This window comes from Ambystoma mexicanum, chromosome 7p (assembly GCF_040938575.1).
Source record: "Ambystoma mexicanum isolate Mex_15411 chromosome 7p, UKY_AmexF1_1, whole genome shotgun sequence".
In the NCBI taxonomy this organism is placed as follows: Eukaryota; Metazoa; Chordata; class Amphibia; order Caudata; family Ambystomatidae; genus Ambystoma; species Ambystoma mexicanum.
The window spans coordinates 395,149,801-395,165,105 of NC_090939.1; positions in this window are offsets into that span (position 1 = coordinate 395,149,801).

A 15,305-nucleotide genomic window follows, 5' to 3' on the forward strand; every position below is an offset into this window, starting at 1 on the left:
GCTTGGAATGAATTTGGTCTGGCCACCCTGGCCAGTTCATCCTTGATCTCATTGTTCAGGCCTCTCCTGAACAGGGTAAAACTAGCCTCGGAGGACCAGTCTGCTTCCTTAGCCAATTGTTTAAATCTGGTTACATAAGTGAGCATATCTTGGGAGCCCTGTTGAAAGTCCAGCAAGCGTTCTTGGGCAGTATAGACCTGCTCTGGACGGTCAAACATGCCTTTAAGGGCCTGTATGAACCCATCATAGTTGTCTAGGAGGGCATCGCCGGTGTTAACAAGGGGTGTTGCCCAAGTTAAGGCGTTGCCGGAAAGATGGGATATGATGAAATCCACCTTAGCCCTAGGAGTCGAGAAATAATAGGGCTTACAGGTAAAGTGGACCAGGCATGAATCCAGGAACCCGCAAAGTGTTTTTGCCGAACCATCATACTTGTCAACAATACCACCCAACAGGGCACCTTCCTTTGTAGCAGAATCCCAGGATAAGACTAATTGTTTGAGCGCAGCATTTTCCGCCGTAAGATTTTGAACCTCGGTTGATCATTCTTGCATGCGTTGCATTAAGTCCTGCACGGCGGCTTCCATCTCGCTTTTAGGTTCGATCGGGTGGCGTATCAAACTGTCAAGGAGATCCCCCCTTCTCACCTGGGTCCGGTGTTTTCCGCTGTCTTTGATCGCTGCCTTCTTGCAAACGCTCCTGGTCTTGAACAGCACTGCTCGAGTCTCGTCTGGTTCCAGGTTGCGTTTAGTTCCGGGAGCGCGGAGTCCAGGAATCCGGGAGTCTGGGAAAGGCTAGTAATGCTCAGAATCAGGAAGGGGGAAAGGGCAGGAGCAGGTAATAGCATTGGGACAAAGGAAACAATACCTGCAAACTACGAACACACGACTGAGGCTACTCTGCAATAGCATTGAGACGCGCGAAGCCGCAGAAGGCGTGGTCTATAAATAGATCACGCCGCGTTCAGCGCATGGAGCGAGCATGGGCTTCAGCTCTGGACGGCCATGTTGGAAGTAGTACGGAATGTAAGCCCCGTTGATACAAGGACCAGGCGGTCCAAAAGGGGTGTGATCTGAAGTTCATGACAGAACTGTCCTCTAATATTTCAATAAATAAACTGTCTCTCTGACATTAAATATTGGATGGCTCTGCATTTTGTGATGTTAGTAGCTACAAAAATAGATGTGCTCTTCCCCATCTTATCCAGTTCCCACCTGACACTCTCCCCTATTCTGCTAGAACCTCAATGTCATCTATGACTCTTCTCACACCTTCTGTACTTTCACCCCCAAAACTGAAATGGAGGCTCACCTTAACCTCCTAAATGTTACAAAAATCAGGTACCTTCTTCATTTCAATGCCGCCAAGCATCCATTACCCAATCTTGTCTTCTCTAAACTGGACCTCTATGCCAGCATTCTCTTTGGTCTCCCCAACTATCCTTTATGTACTCTCAACAAGATCATTAACTTCATTACTAGGACACTCTTTGAACTCCCTCACTTCACACCTACTTCCTTGTACCGTCAACAGGCTGGATGGCTGACAATGCAAAACACGGTTGGATTAAAATGTTTTCTCCTGGTTCACACATCTATCCATGGTAAGCCACCAATGTATCTATTGTCCTATATCCAACTCAACAAATCATTTTCATAATCTCTGCTCTGCCTCCTCGACTAGCCTTGTTGTACCTCGCCCTCGCTTTGCTTCCTCTCAATTCTGCAATTTCTCTCATTTTGCTCCATTTGCCTTGGAATTCTCCTACCCTGTCATCCGAGAAACAGTAGACAATGGGCCTCATTATGGGTCGGGCGGTCCGGAATTAACAGTGGCGGTAAACCCGCCGCCACTGTTAATTCCGGACCGCCCGATCCCAACCCCTGCAAGCGGAAGGAGATCTTCCCGCCAGGTCTGACCTGGCGGGTTGAACACCTCCCGCGGGCAGTTGGACGTGGAAACACCAGCACCATCACGAGATGGTGCCGGTGTTTCTACTTCCCCATTCCCATTGAGTCCTATGGGACTAACACCATTCCGCCTCCGCGACTCCCGGGTCACTGGGGCTGTAATGCCCTGGTAATTCTGGGAGTCACGGAGGCGGAATGGTAACACGAGTTAAAAAAACAAACTAAAAACCTACCTCCTCACTTGTGAATGGCCCTCTTAACCTATTTTTCATCTAAATTCTAGGCAACATGTTTCTCTTGCCTCTAGCCTGCCTCTGTCCCTCACATTATATGCCTCCACTCTAGCCCATCATCCATCATGGTCAAATCCATAGCACAGCTGGCCGTACCTTCTACCTGCATTTAAAAATGTCTAATGCATATTGTGCTTAATCTATGTCCACCCATGTATCGTACCAGGTGACTGTTCAATTTACTCCCCGCAACAACCTGGTCAGATTGTTACTCAATCTCACACCATTGTAAGATGCTCATTGCTTCCCATCAAAACTGTTTTCTTATCTGTTGTATGTTCTTTTTTGATTAAAATTTCATTGCTCCTTCGTGGAACATAAACACAAACTAAATCAGAAAATTAATAAATAGGTATTCTGAAGGTGATAATGAAGATAACAAAGTCAAATCAGTGGTACCTTACTGGACTTTCTCCCTACCTTTTGCCATCACTCATATCGGTTTACTAAATTACTTACTTCAACAAAAAAAGTCACTTAATTACAATGGTTCTGTTGCACTGAACTTATTCACCTTAAGTGTCCCTTAACTAAAGTTCTTTCACTGAAAAAAGAATATATCTGTATATTATAGTGCGTTAGACAGCACTATAGTTAAGTTGAATATCGAGATAAATAGGAAACCCAAAAAATAAAATTGTTAATAACCTTTCACTTGCATGACATATTTGGCTAAAACTTTACAATCAAAACATTTGTATGGGCCCCGAGACTGGAAATATTGGGAAAGATCCATTAAAAAATAAAAAATAAAGTTGTTAAGAAAGTAAAAAAATGCTGTTTTGGTCTAGTCCACATTCTTATTCCCCATAGAGAAAAATTGAAATTGACATAATTGCACCAGGTACGAAACAACTTGGGCATGAAGCGTTGACTCGATTTCCGGGGAGGAGGGGTCATCTGGGGTTATTGCGTCCAGTAGTTTTTAATTTATTTGACGGCGAAGGGGCTGCCCCCTTCTCTCAAAATTATAGCTAACTCTTCCATGGTGCTTTGAGGCAGAGAGGCTGACAGGCTTTTCAGAAATGAAAAAGTAGGTATGTTTCCTCAAAATTCTATTGCTAATACCTTTTGACTTGATGGTTGGATTTGGATGACACTTTCAATAGAAAGAGATTGTCAAGGGCCTCAGCAAACTGCACATTCTGGGGACATAATGTTGTCAGATTGATTAAGAAAGCAATACACCACAGTTTCACAGTTTTCAGGACATTCATTTTGAACCGGTGTCGCTTTAAAAATGCGGGAAGATTTCAACCAAATAAGCATTTGTTTACATTTTTTGACTGGTTCGGGGTAAATCCATCAAAGTCGTTTTAAACATATTTGACAGAGAAAGGGGTGCCCCTGCGCCTTAAAAATGTTATATCAGCCTTTACGCTTTTTACAGCCGAGAGCCTCAGCGAAGGCAAATGCCATCTGACTTGCTGGATGGATTTGGATAACATTTCCAAACAGTTTGGCAAGAGCCCCACTAAACTGGACATTTTGGCAACAATTGGTTAGAAAATGACAAAGCAATTAAGAAAACATAAAAACAGTGTTTTCAACCTACTCACATTTATTTTCTTATAGAGAGAAAATGCAGTTTTTGAACAGCCATAGCTTGAAAACCGCTTGGCAGATTTGAGATTTCAGCCAAATAAGAAGGAATTTGACTTAATTTCCTTGACTAGTTTGGGGTAAATCCATCCAGTAATTATTAAAATTATCAAAAGAGAATGAGGTGCCTGCTGTGCCTTAAAACTTTTAAATCAGTATTGCTGCTTTGCAGGGGAGAGGCTGAGAGATGCTTATAAAATTTCTGGGAGCGGTCTGTGGTTATTCCATCCAGTAGTTGTTAAAATATGTATGGAAAATGAAGTGCCCCTTCTCGCACATTTTTAGCTATATATGTTTACCACAATACACCAGTGAAATGAACAAGCCGCCATTTTATTTTGTGCTCAATATGAGAGATAACCACGCTTATAATGGATATAAGGTGTTGCCCGAAAACAAAAAGTGGAAAAATGCCATTTGAGGAGGAAAAAGGATGAAATGGCATTGGGCTAGAGTTGAGGAGGGGGAAAGAGGACACCATGTGAAATGAGGCATTCGGGGCTGACCTGAGGACCAAGTTCTGAGCTCAAACATGTTCACATGACCAGGTTTTTCCACCGGTATAACCACTGTTAGGATAGAAATATAAAGCAGGAATTAAAGTGCTTTAGACAAAAGGACCAGGGTTGAGGGCAATGGCAGAGGGCTAGGGAGGGCAAACTAACTTAAGGTCAGTGGGGGAGCATGGCATGAGGAGGGGGCCCTTTGTGAGTGACTGGAAGGGCAGGGAAGAGTTTGGGATTTTGCCTGCTTATTCGTGTGCATTTTCGGATAACTGCATTAACATGTAGTACATTGATAACTGTGGCTATGTGGAATTTGTTTTTAAAGAAAGTTTTAAAGAAATAGGATTAGGACAATAGGGCAATCTTACAGGTACAGTGAGGTGGGTGGTAATGGTTGTGGCATGACAAACATTTTGTTTGCAAAACCTCTGCCAAATACTTCAGACAAATCAAAAGTTATTAGCAAAGCAATTTTCCTATTTCCTATTGTGATGGTGCAGATACATGTGCCATTACCAACTTCTGTTGCTCTAAACGTGAGAGAGCGAGTATAAACAGGCCCTGCCACCCCATAAGCCTAGGTGTGAGAAACAATACAAGCTGAGGCTGAGTCCATAAAAGAGTCAAACTGTTAATGCACATACATATGCCATAAAGAAGTAGTTCGACTGATCGACACTAGTAGGGTTTAAAACTAGGCCGTAGAATGTGCAAGTAGTGTGCTATAGGTAGCATAGGTTCCTGAGTACAAAAAAGAGGGACTTACTATATTGGAAGGGCAGATTAAATTATAGGTAGATAAGGGTGCAGCATACACAGGCAGGGAAACCTACATATGCCAGAGGTATAAGACGAATGTAACACAAATAGACACAAATATATGTCTCCAACATTTTCCTAACATGGAGGACGCAGCAAGCACAAGAATTAGAAAAGCATTAGAATCCAAGCTGCTGAATTTACAAAAACACATTAATTTGAGAAGCATTTGCATCTGCCCAGACAGTAGTTCACAGTGAGTGCCAAGGTCAGAACACCAGGAAGGGACTAGTGTGTGAACAAAAGCTAGAGGGAAGATTACAGTTCCCTGGACGTGTAGCTATAGCCTGCCAAGTTATTTAAATTGCGAAAAGTGGACAGTGATTGATGTCCATGTGCATACGAATTGCATGACCACATACTCTATAGACTCTAAAGAGAACAGATGAAGTGTGTCACAAGTGGTTACAAAGAGTGCAAAATGCTCATTAGAATTAACTAAAAGTTCAGTAAATAGGAAGAAATTAATTCTCCAACACAGCCTCCCAACCCATTGGCAAGTGAGCAAGACCGTGAGAACATTGGCTATTCATTATGAGAGAAGCAGAGATAAGACACCTGCCGAGCTCCCTACCACACCGATAGACACAAAGATGATATACAAGGCAATATAGGGAGAGAAGGGAAGGCCTCATTGGAATGGAATAACAAGGAGTTATTTGTAATTGGAAATATGGCAGCACATTGACTTCTCTCCCCCACCCTACATCTCTCTAGTATCTTGATGTCTTGCAGGATGTCCAAGGTTAGTGAGCAAATTGCCAACTAATGGAGACCCCTTGAATCACACCACCTATAATGAACAGCGCCAACCAATTAAGTATCAATGTGATGATGTATTTAAAGTATTATCTGAAGAAGGTTGGGCCCAGGAGGAGTCATCAGATATGGTTAGCATAATCATAGACCTAACACCTATGTACCCTATTTGTAGTTTACTACGCTAACCAATCAAATGTATTCATACATTTTGTAATTTATACTGTATTATGACAACACAGCTGATGTGTCTCTTGTTTAAAAACCGTTCACGTCTATTGTAATATTGAGAGCTGCTTGTACTCTGTCCCAGCCAAGGTTCAATGCTTTGAATAAAGCTGGGCTTTCCACTGCACATTGAGTACTCCATTATTGAGTATTTGTTTTCTTAATGCAGCAAATTAGGCCCATCTCTACATTGGGTAGCAGAGTATGGATCCCTAGGAGTTTTGCGGACTGTCGAGGATTCTTTACTGCATCCCCCTTGGACAGCGAGGGTGGCCTGTGGAGAGTGCACCTTAGAAAAGAGGTCATCAGGAGCCTCTGTTGACTCAATGTCCTGCCCGGGCTTGCAGGCTGCTAAGCTGAGCACAAAAGGGTGGAGCAGGCAGATATTGAAGGCTTTATGCCAAAGACAGTCAGGGGATCCTTGGGTGTGAGTATAAACTGTGCCTTATGTAAGGGAGGCATGGTATCACAAGTATGGCACTGACACAAAATGTACAGTTTGTAAAACCCTTATTCAATTTTTGGGTTTTGGAAAAAACTCCTACTTTGCCCTATAGCTAGGATTGGAGTAGTCACTACCATCAAATAATAAATAAAACAGTGATAGTTGAGTCCATCAAATCAAAGTGGCCTACACTAACAACACCTAATGCCTGACCTATCTCTTGTACAAAAAGTGTGTAAAGGAGAATATGTATGCAAAGGAAAATCAGCGTTAGAATAAATGTAGCTGAGTCAACTCTCCTCCCCACGTTAGATAGCATGGAGTAAGGTGGTCACTCTAGATAGGATGACAAACAAATAAAATTCAATATGTGGATCGAGGCCTGCCTGGCGTTCCACGTTAAAGTTGCTATTTCCAGCTTTCAAAACACTGTTCAATGTAGGTCTCCCTCAGTCAAGCTCAGACCTTTGAAGCATAGCACTTGTAGGGGTTACCTTACCCAAGCTTAATGGACATCTTTTAGGGATTCCCTTCCCCTAACTTATTCCTCTAACTTCCGGTCTCCCTCAGTCGGGCTCTGACCTTTTTCTGATGTCAAAGACTTTCAAATGTGTGTGGTTTATACTATAGACCTCCCTCCACGGGACCACTTTGACTTTCCCTTGAGCTCACAATCTTGTGTTTGTTGCCCAGTGTCTCTTGGTCTGGGTAGTTCAATGTCATAAGCACAAAAGTTCAACATTTCCCTTTTTTACTTCAGTTGTGTGCTATACTGTTGCAACTTCAATCTTTCCTTTTCACACACCGGTGTTTCATGCTGCTAGCCAACTGACTGCTGTGTGCATTCCTTTTGTGTCTTTTCATTTTTTTTTCACGAGTCAAGGTTAATATCATAGGCTTGGCCTCACCTCCCCAACTCTGCCATTCACCTGGGAGGGTCATTGGTGTCCTTAAAACACAATGCAGTCTCCTTGTCTGTGATTTGGCCTTCTTCACCTGTCTTTCACAGCCTTTTGGAGGCAATTACCTCCTGCTGGGAACTCCTGGAATTATCTACCCTTTGCGCTCGCTCCTCTGTCTGTCAATCTGGTCCAGTAGGTTTGCCTTCACCCCATGCATTCTGCTCTTGCTCTTATGCCACCTTGCTCAGAGTGCATCTCTATGTTACACCTTTTATCCATGTGGGAGAGCTAATTGGTATCAGATATATGTACTTAAAGTCAAGTGCCTGACTTTGTCTGATCCAATTAGCGGAATATGTCCAATGAGATATGTAAGGGTTAGCCTCTTTAGTCTGAGTCGCCCTCTTCCTCGGCCTAGTGTTTGTGTGAAAAAGGGGGGACTTTGGAGGATCCTAGAAAATAGGATGGGTCTTGGGTATGTTAAAGGGGGAATACCGTGTCTCACCATCGGTTGCCTCACCCCCACTCCCTGAAGATCCATCACCCAGGTGATCCTCCTGCACTGGTCCACCCGCAGGAACTGGATCCAAAAACCAAGGCTGTGTCCTGGCCACCTGGTTGACAAGTCCCTGAAGACTAGTGAGTCACAACTGCAAAACGGGGGATTTGTTGTTTGTGTATTGTTGATTTGTGAGATATTTAAGATATTGAGAGATTGATAACCTCTGACAAGGGTTGGGAAAGACCATGCCATAAGCCTCTTTTATGGGCGGAAATACAAAAGAGAAGGATCCCCCACATATAATGGGAAGACAGATGTATTTTTAATTGAGTGTTGGCTCAATTTTTTACTGTGGTATAACAGGGGATTTTAAAGATGTTTTTTGTTGGTGGAAGATTAAATTGGTGTTGTTGATAAGGGAAGTGGTTCAGATTGTGAGCAGTGTTTTTTGCTATTGTTTAGAAGAGGGATTTTATGACTCATGGAACAAGTTTTTGGAGGAAGCTGTGAGTGAGTGTGTTAACTTTGGGGATAAAACATTAGGGTAGTGAAAAGAAAAGTAAAGATGAGCGAGTGTTGAAGCAGTGTTAGTTGATTATTCGTAAATTGTGTTTTATATTGTCATTATGGCAGACACCCCCATTGTCCATTTGTGTAAATTACTTCCTTGGTATAAAATCAAGATTATGAAGTACCACGTTCAGTGTGTCAAAGATACAGCTGGCAAAATGTTTATGCTGGGACCTCAAAACACTACTCATTTGAAAGAGGTGCAGCAACACATGTGTACATATTTACATGCTACACATAAGGGAAAACAATTCCACAACAGACTAAGTATACTGAAGCTGTGAAACATGATTGAGGAAGAGGTAGTGGAGCCAAGCAAGAAAGAATGGATGTTTAAACAGCCTAATGAAGGGCGACCCTCCCCACGGCTCCTCCTCCTCCTCCTTTGACGAGCATCCCGTCCTTGACTGTACAGGGACTGCACCCAAAGAAGGATGCTGCAATGTATACCAACCCCAGATATACACCCCCAGCATATAACAATGACAGCAACATAAGGAGAGAATAAATGAACAAGCAAAGACCATTGAATATGGCTTGCAGCATAGTTTGCAAGCAAAGTTAGCAGAAGCAGTGGAAGAATATCAACGACTGAGAAGCATGCATGCAGAAAGGGATGAGATGTCAATTGGAGAGTTGTGTCAGATAAATGTATATGAAGTCAAATACATACTGAAACATGATCAGAAGGTCATAAACAATCCTAGAGAGAAGGCATTGGAAGGGGGGAAACAGACAGGAGACAGAGAAGAAGAAAGGCTGGAAGAAGAGAGAGAAAGATAAAGTAGATGAGAAGAAGAGAGAGAAAGGGAAAGGAAATGAAAGAAAGGAAGAGAGAGAGATGGAGGGATGCCAAAAGGAAGTTGAAAACATAATTATCAGAAATATATTGAACACTGTAGAAAGGGAATAAGTTCTAAGAAGGAACAGTGCAGCATAAATAAGAGCTGAAGAAGTAGCATGAGTAGAAGAGAGAGTTGGGGGAAGTCTCTGCAAGGTACAGGTAGTGATGCATTACAGAAGATAGTGAGTGGAATGTATGTAACAGAACCCGGTAGATGTCTAGAGTTTGAGAAAACAGAAGGGGACAAAGGGAAGATGGTGATGAGAGTGGAGAGGAAGAAGCTGCAATAGCACCTTCTACTGGTGGACCGGCAGGGAAAGAGATAGATTTGATGGACATGGAGGGAAGAGTGATAGAGCTTGTTAGATATCCATTGCTCCCAGAGAGACACCCAATGAGCCCAGAAAGGAACACACCATATTTAAATAGATTAAAAGATCTACCAGGTTGTAAAAAGGTTTGTATGACAGCAGTGCCAAAGAGGAAAAATGGTACGAGTGCACTTGCGTGCAGAAGTGGATGGCCAAAATTTCCTTTATGAAAGGAAGGCAGAGAACTAGCACAATATCTACCTTGGCCAAAGCCAGACAGAAATAATCTAATATTTAAATTAGTGTCACTTACAGCAGGCAGTGTGGAAGTGTGGAGTCGGAAAGAGAAACATCAGGCATGACATTGGCAGTATTTGTATAAAGTGCATGTTTGCTGCCATATTGGGAGAGCAATCAGAAGACATTTGAAAATGCGTAGGGTAGCCTGGAGTGAAAGTACGCAACGCTAGACAAGATGGTGAGCCTTTCAATAATTGTCAAATACATCAGATATGGTTGCCATAATGACAAGAAACATTGGGCCACATGAAGACCCAACTGCATACATAACAAATAAAACAGAAATGGTGGTTAGAAACAAGGGAAGGTTTGGACACACATATTCCAGTTCTCTATCATATTCTATGTCAGGCACTCCCTGAAGAAGTACAAAGACAGTAAAGGAAAATTGTGGGGATTGAGGTAAAACCATGGCCTGAGATAGAATGAACATTGTCCATTATTGTCATTTAAAACAAGAGAAATACAGAAAGAAAGTAAAAGAAAGAAAGGTGGAGGAAGTGCAATTGGCCCAGAATTATTTTTTTTAAACCGGCAGCAGAGGGAGCAGTAATAACAAGTGATGGGGAAGACTCTAGTGCACAGGAGCCACAGCAAATACAGAAAGGTTCAAATTGAAATGTTATGGGCATAGGAGAATACAATTATTACCCCTGGGGAGAGGGTTTGCTCCAAGAGCAAGAGGGTTTGGATTTGAAGCACCACAGCCACAGGGGTTTAACGAGGGGCAACCGTGATTTCGAGGATTTGGACCACAGTGTTGAACTTGTGGAAAATCCAGACACATTGCATGGGTTTGCAGAAGTAGGGGAGGAATACAACAACATTGGTATTGCATCAACCAACCCAGACACGGGTGCAGCAAATACTAGAATCACAACTGGCAGTATAACCTCAGATACATCAAATGCAAGTACAATAATTAGTCAATCAGACAATCGTTACCTTGACAGATACATTTCCCATAGCAATAGGAGAACATAAGATGGCTATGCCATTAATCTATTCTCGGAAAACACCAGTTAACATAGTGGGCCTCATTACGGGTCTGGCAGTAACCATACCGGTAAAATCAGCAGGTTGTCGCCGGACCCTTAATGAATTACCAGCGCCTACCTTCCTGGTGCCACCAAGATATTCTGAGTCTGGCGGCTGGGAAGTCAGGCGCGGGTAATTTTGTAATTCCCCCATTCCCATTGAGTCTCATAGGGCTCAATGGGAATGGGGAACACAGAGGCACTGGCACCGTTAATAATGGTGTCGGTGCTTCCATGAAACTCTGCGGGCGGGTGCCGTTCTGCCCGCCAGGTCTGACTCTGCCAGGCAGGACATCACCCGCCTGCACAGTCGTACTGTGCCGGTCCAGAGACACTGGTTCCGGTAGGCTTACCAGCACCGGTGTTTGTGGACCAGCACAGTCGTAAAGAGGCCCAATGTCTTTCACTGAAGCGGTAATAATATGTTCGACACCAGGTATTCATTATGTGAACGTGCGGGAGATTGTGAGAGCATTTTATGGTCAGAAGGCACAAAGAGTGATGCCGTTAGGCCCTGAGGTATTCCTTTATGGGGTATAGGTGCTATTAGCATGGCTTCCACAAATGCAGGACACATTGTTGAGATTACCCTCAACAAGTTGGTGTAGACCAGAGATACCAACTGACGTGTCAGAAGGGCAGATTATTACAAATGGTTTGGACGCATCAGTAGAAAACAACAGTATAATTTTACACATAACTGACAATGAAGGAGTAAGCTGGCACAAAGTAACAGCACTTGATTGAGCACAAAGACTTACAGACTTGATTGATGATCTATTTGAAGATGAATATTCAGGTGACAAGGTGATTTTTGACATTTGCATTACATATCAGTTGTAATTAGAGTATACAGAAGTTACCCAAATAATATTGTTGGAGAGTAAGACACCATAATCTTTGCAGAAATAGTTGGCAAAAGTGCCAGGTTCATTGTGGACCAGTGATCGGTATGATATTGGCTTACTAAAAGGGGTAGGAACAGTCAAAATATTACTGAAGAAAGGTGCTATTCTACCATGAGTAAAACAGTATCCCATGTCCAAAGAAGCTGACACTGAAACTATTGCCACTTCGGTGTAACAAGGTATATTGGTGCCTTGAGAATCATCATATAATAGGGCAGTATACCCAATAAAAAGGTGGAAGGAGGATCTTGGAGATTCATACAAGATTTGCACCCATAGAATAATATTGTTGAGGCAGAATTTCCATTGGTGCCAAATCCAGCAACAATATTATGTAACATAACGACTACAGCCCAATATTTTACAGTGATTGACTTGAAAAATGCTTTTTTCTCTATTTGCCTGCATGAATACTCACAATATTTGATGGCATTTACTTATCACAAAATTAGATTACAGCACATTCATTTCACACACAAGTACTGTGAGTCCCCGAGTGTATTAAAATCGGTGTTGCAGACGGACTTGGGAAATATACATGTTGACAGCACAATCATATAGTATGTTGATAACTTTCTGATTTTCAGTGTCACAAAGGAACAGTGCAGGAACGACTTGGTGGACTTATTGACAGTACTGGCTGAAAAATGATACTGTCAGGAAGAATTGTTTTACTTGGGCCAGATAATATCAAAGGAAGGGAGTAAGGTGACACCAGAAACAGCAGACACTATTACCATTACACCCTGACCAAATACAGTAAACGAGCTGCAGCAGTTTTTAGGACTCATTATTATTGCTGTGCATGTGTGGTTGACTAGATCACATATGTTCGACCTCTCTCAGAGGGGCTTAAACAAACGCATACAGAAAAGAGTGAGTTTGTACGGGCATGCGAGATGACAGATTCATTTGATGAATTAAAACAAGCAATAAGCACAGCTCCTGTGTTAGGAATCCCAGATTATAATGTAGATGTGTTCCTGTTCTCCCATTCAAATGTAGTTGTGATGACATCTGTTCTTGCACAGAAAATCTCAATAGAGCATAAAACACAGGCATTGTACAGCAGGATCTTGGATCCAGTAATGTGAGGCCATTACACATGTGAGCAAGCACTGGCTGCAGCAGCTTTTGCCATTGAGTAATTGTCCAATATGACAAGGGACTGTTCAGTTACATTATATGTTGAACATGCTATTTTTGAAATTCTTGAAAAGCCCAAAAGCAAATTGACTACACAGAGAGTGTCCGGCTATATGGTCATAATACCAAATATATTGATTAAAATTGTTATGTGTCATATAGAGAATCCTGCAGAATGCATAGCAGAAACAGTGCAATAGGAAGAGTATGTACATTATTCTACTACATACGCTGATTATTATGATGGTATGATCCATGTAAAGGAAAATGCCCTAGAAGGGGTATCATTTTCACAATTGATGGTTCTTCATTGATCGATCAAAGTACTTTACTAAGACATAGTGGGACATCAGTGGTCTAGCAAAGGAGAATGGAAAGTTTGAGGTAGTGGAAAGTGCAAGATTGCCATCACAAGCAGCAGAATAGTTGCTATGAATATATCACTTGATGCACATAAGGATGAGGCTGTAACTTTGTATTACACTTCCAACTACATGACAGCAACAATACCGAGTTGTCTATCATGATGGAGAAGGAGGGGCTTTCAGTGTGCAGATGCAACACCAGTAGAGCATGCACCATTGTTATAGAGATTGCTAGAGGCACGTATATGTCCCTGTGCAATCACTGTAGTGAACTGTGCATTGCACATGAGAGTTGTAGACAGGATTTCCTGCGGCAACAAAGCTGCAGATGCCGAGGAAAAAAGGGCAGCTTATTTCCTCAAGATATTAGGCATTGCAGCTGCCCCAAATAAATGCAAACATACCATGGTGATGAAGGAATGTTTAATATACTGCCAGTAACATAAATTGCAGAACTGCAGGGTTGCACTCTACAAGAATACCAAGATTTGTGTAAGAAAAGGGGGTGTTCATTATCCCCCGCAAAATGTATTTTGTGACATGATAACACTGGGAAACCTGTCATGACTATTGAGTTGTTCAGATTAGAGCAGGACCACTTACAATATTTCAGACGATTGGTTCATCCCAAATTTAAATGAGCATGTGGCCAATTTCTTCAATAATTGTGTGGTTTACCAAATGTTTAAGGCGAGACAAGCAATACTCTGTCCTACTGGACTATATCAGCATTTCAATATTGATTATGTGGGTATGCTCCAGAATTGGAATGGATACCAATATATGATAGTTCTAGTATGTCCTTTTTCCTGCTGCAAAGAGGCAGGACCATGTACACATCCAGATGCTATATCAACTGCAAAATGTACTTCTAAGAGTGCTATTTCCTAAATGGGGAGTATGCAAAGTGATACCCTTTTTTAAAAAAAATGTTTAGCACATCACATCTTTATTGGGAATAATACACACATTTTCATCTGTTTATCATCCCCAAGCTATAATAATGGAATACTATTGGGCTTGTGGTTAAAAGGCCTATATTCAGCTTCCTCCGGATTGCAGAGGGATATGCTCCATAGTAGTAATAAGCACACCATAAAGAAAAAGGTCTCCCGCCCTAAGATGTACTCGGTGGAGGATTATTTCTTGACAAAATCAATTGAGGCTTAGGATGACATACGAGACAAACATACATTTTTCAACAGACCTGCAATGTACTTTACCTCCTACCTTGGCCCTAGCTTGCAAGCAACAACAAATGCCAATTTGTTATAAATAAACAGACAGGAATTTCTGCAGATAATAAGTGCAACGAAGAAGGGGTGTAATGCCATCAAGGAAGAGATGAGAGCTGTTAGGTTAATAACTCTCCAAAATAGGCATGCGCTTGACCTTACAAGAGCAATGCAAGGGGGCATGTGCGCCAGAAATAGGATCATCCTGCAGTACATTCATACGAGCAAATGATGAGCAGAATTGGTCCCTTAGAGAGGCTCGAAGCGCACTACAAAAGCTTCACACCAAGATGGTGTTAGAGGTGGAGGATATTAAGAATTATGCCTGGTTTGATTACCTGTTGTCATGGGTACCCCCCCTGGTTGGTGAACATATTAAAAATAGTATTAGCAATAATGGCACTGGTCCTGACAGCCATTTGTTTCCTAAAATTAGCACTGAGCCAATGTAAAAAGGCTGGAAAGTGGGCACTCGAAATTATGATAATAATACATGTGGGTGATAAAATACATTAGTACTGAACCAGATGAGCCACCCCACATGCATGCTATAGCCAATTCTGCTGGACCGCCTGAGACATTGTTTGTATGCCCTGCCACCCACACAACTACACAGAACACTG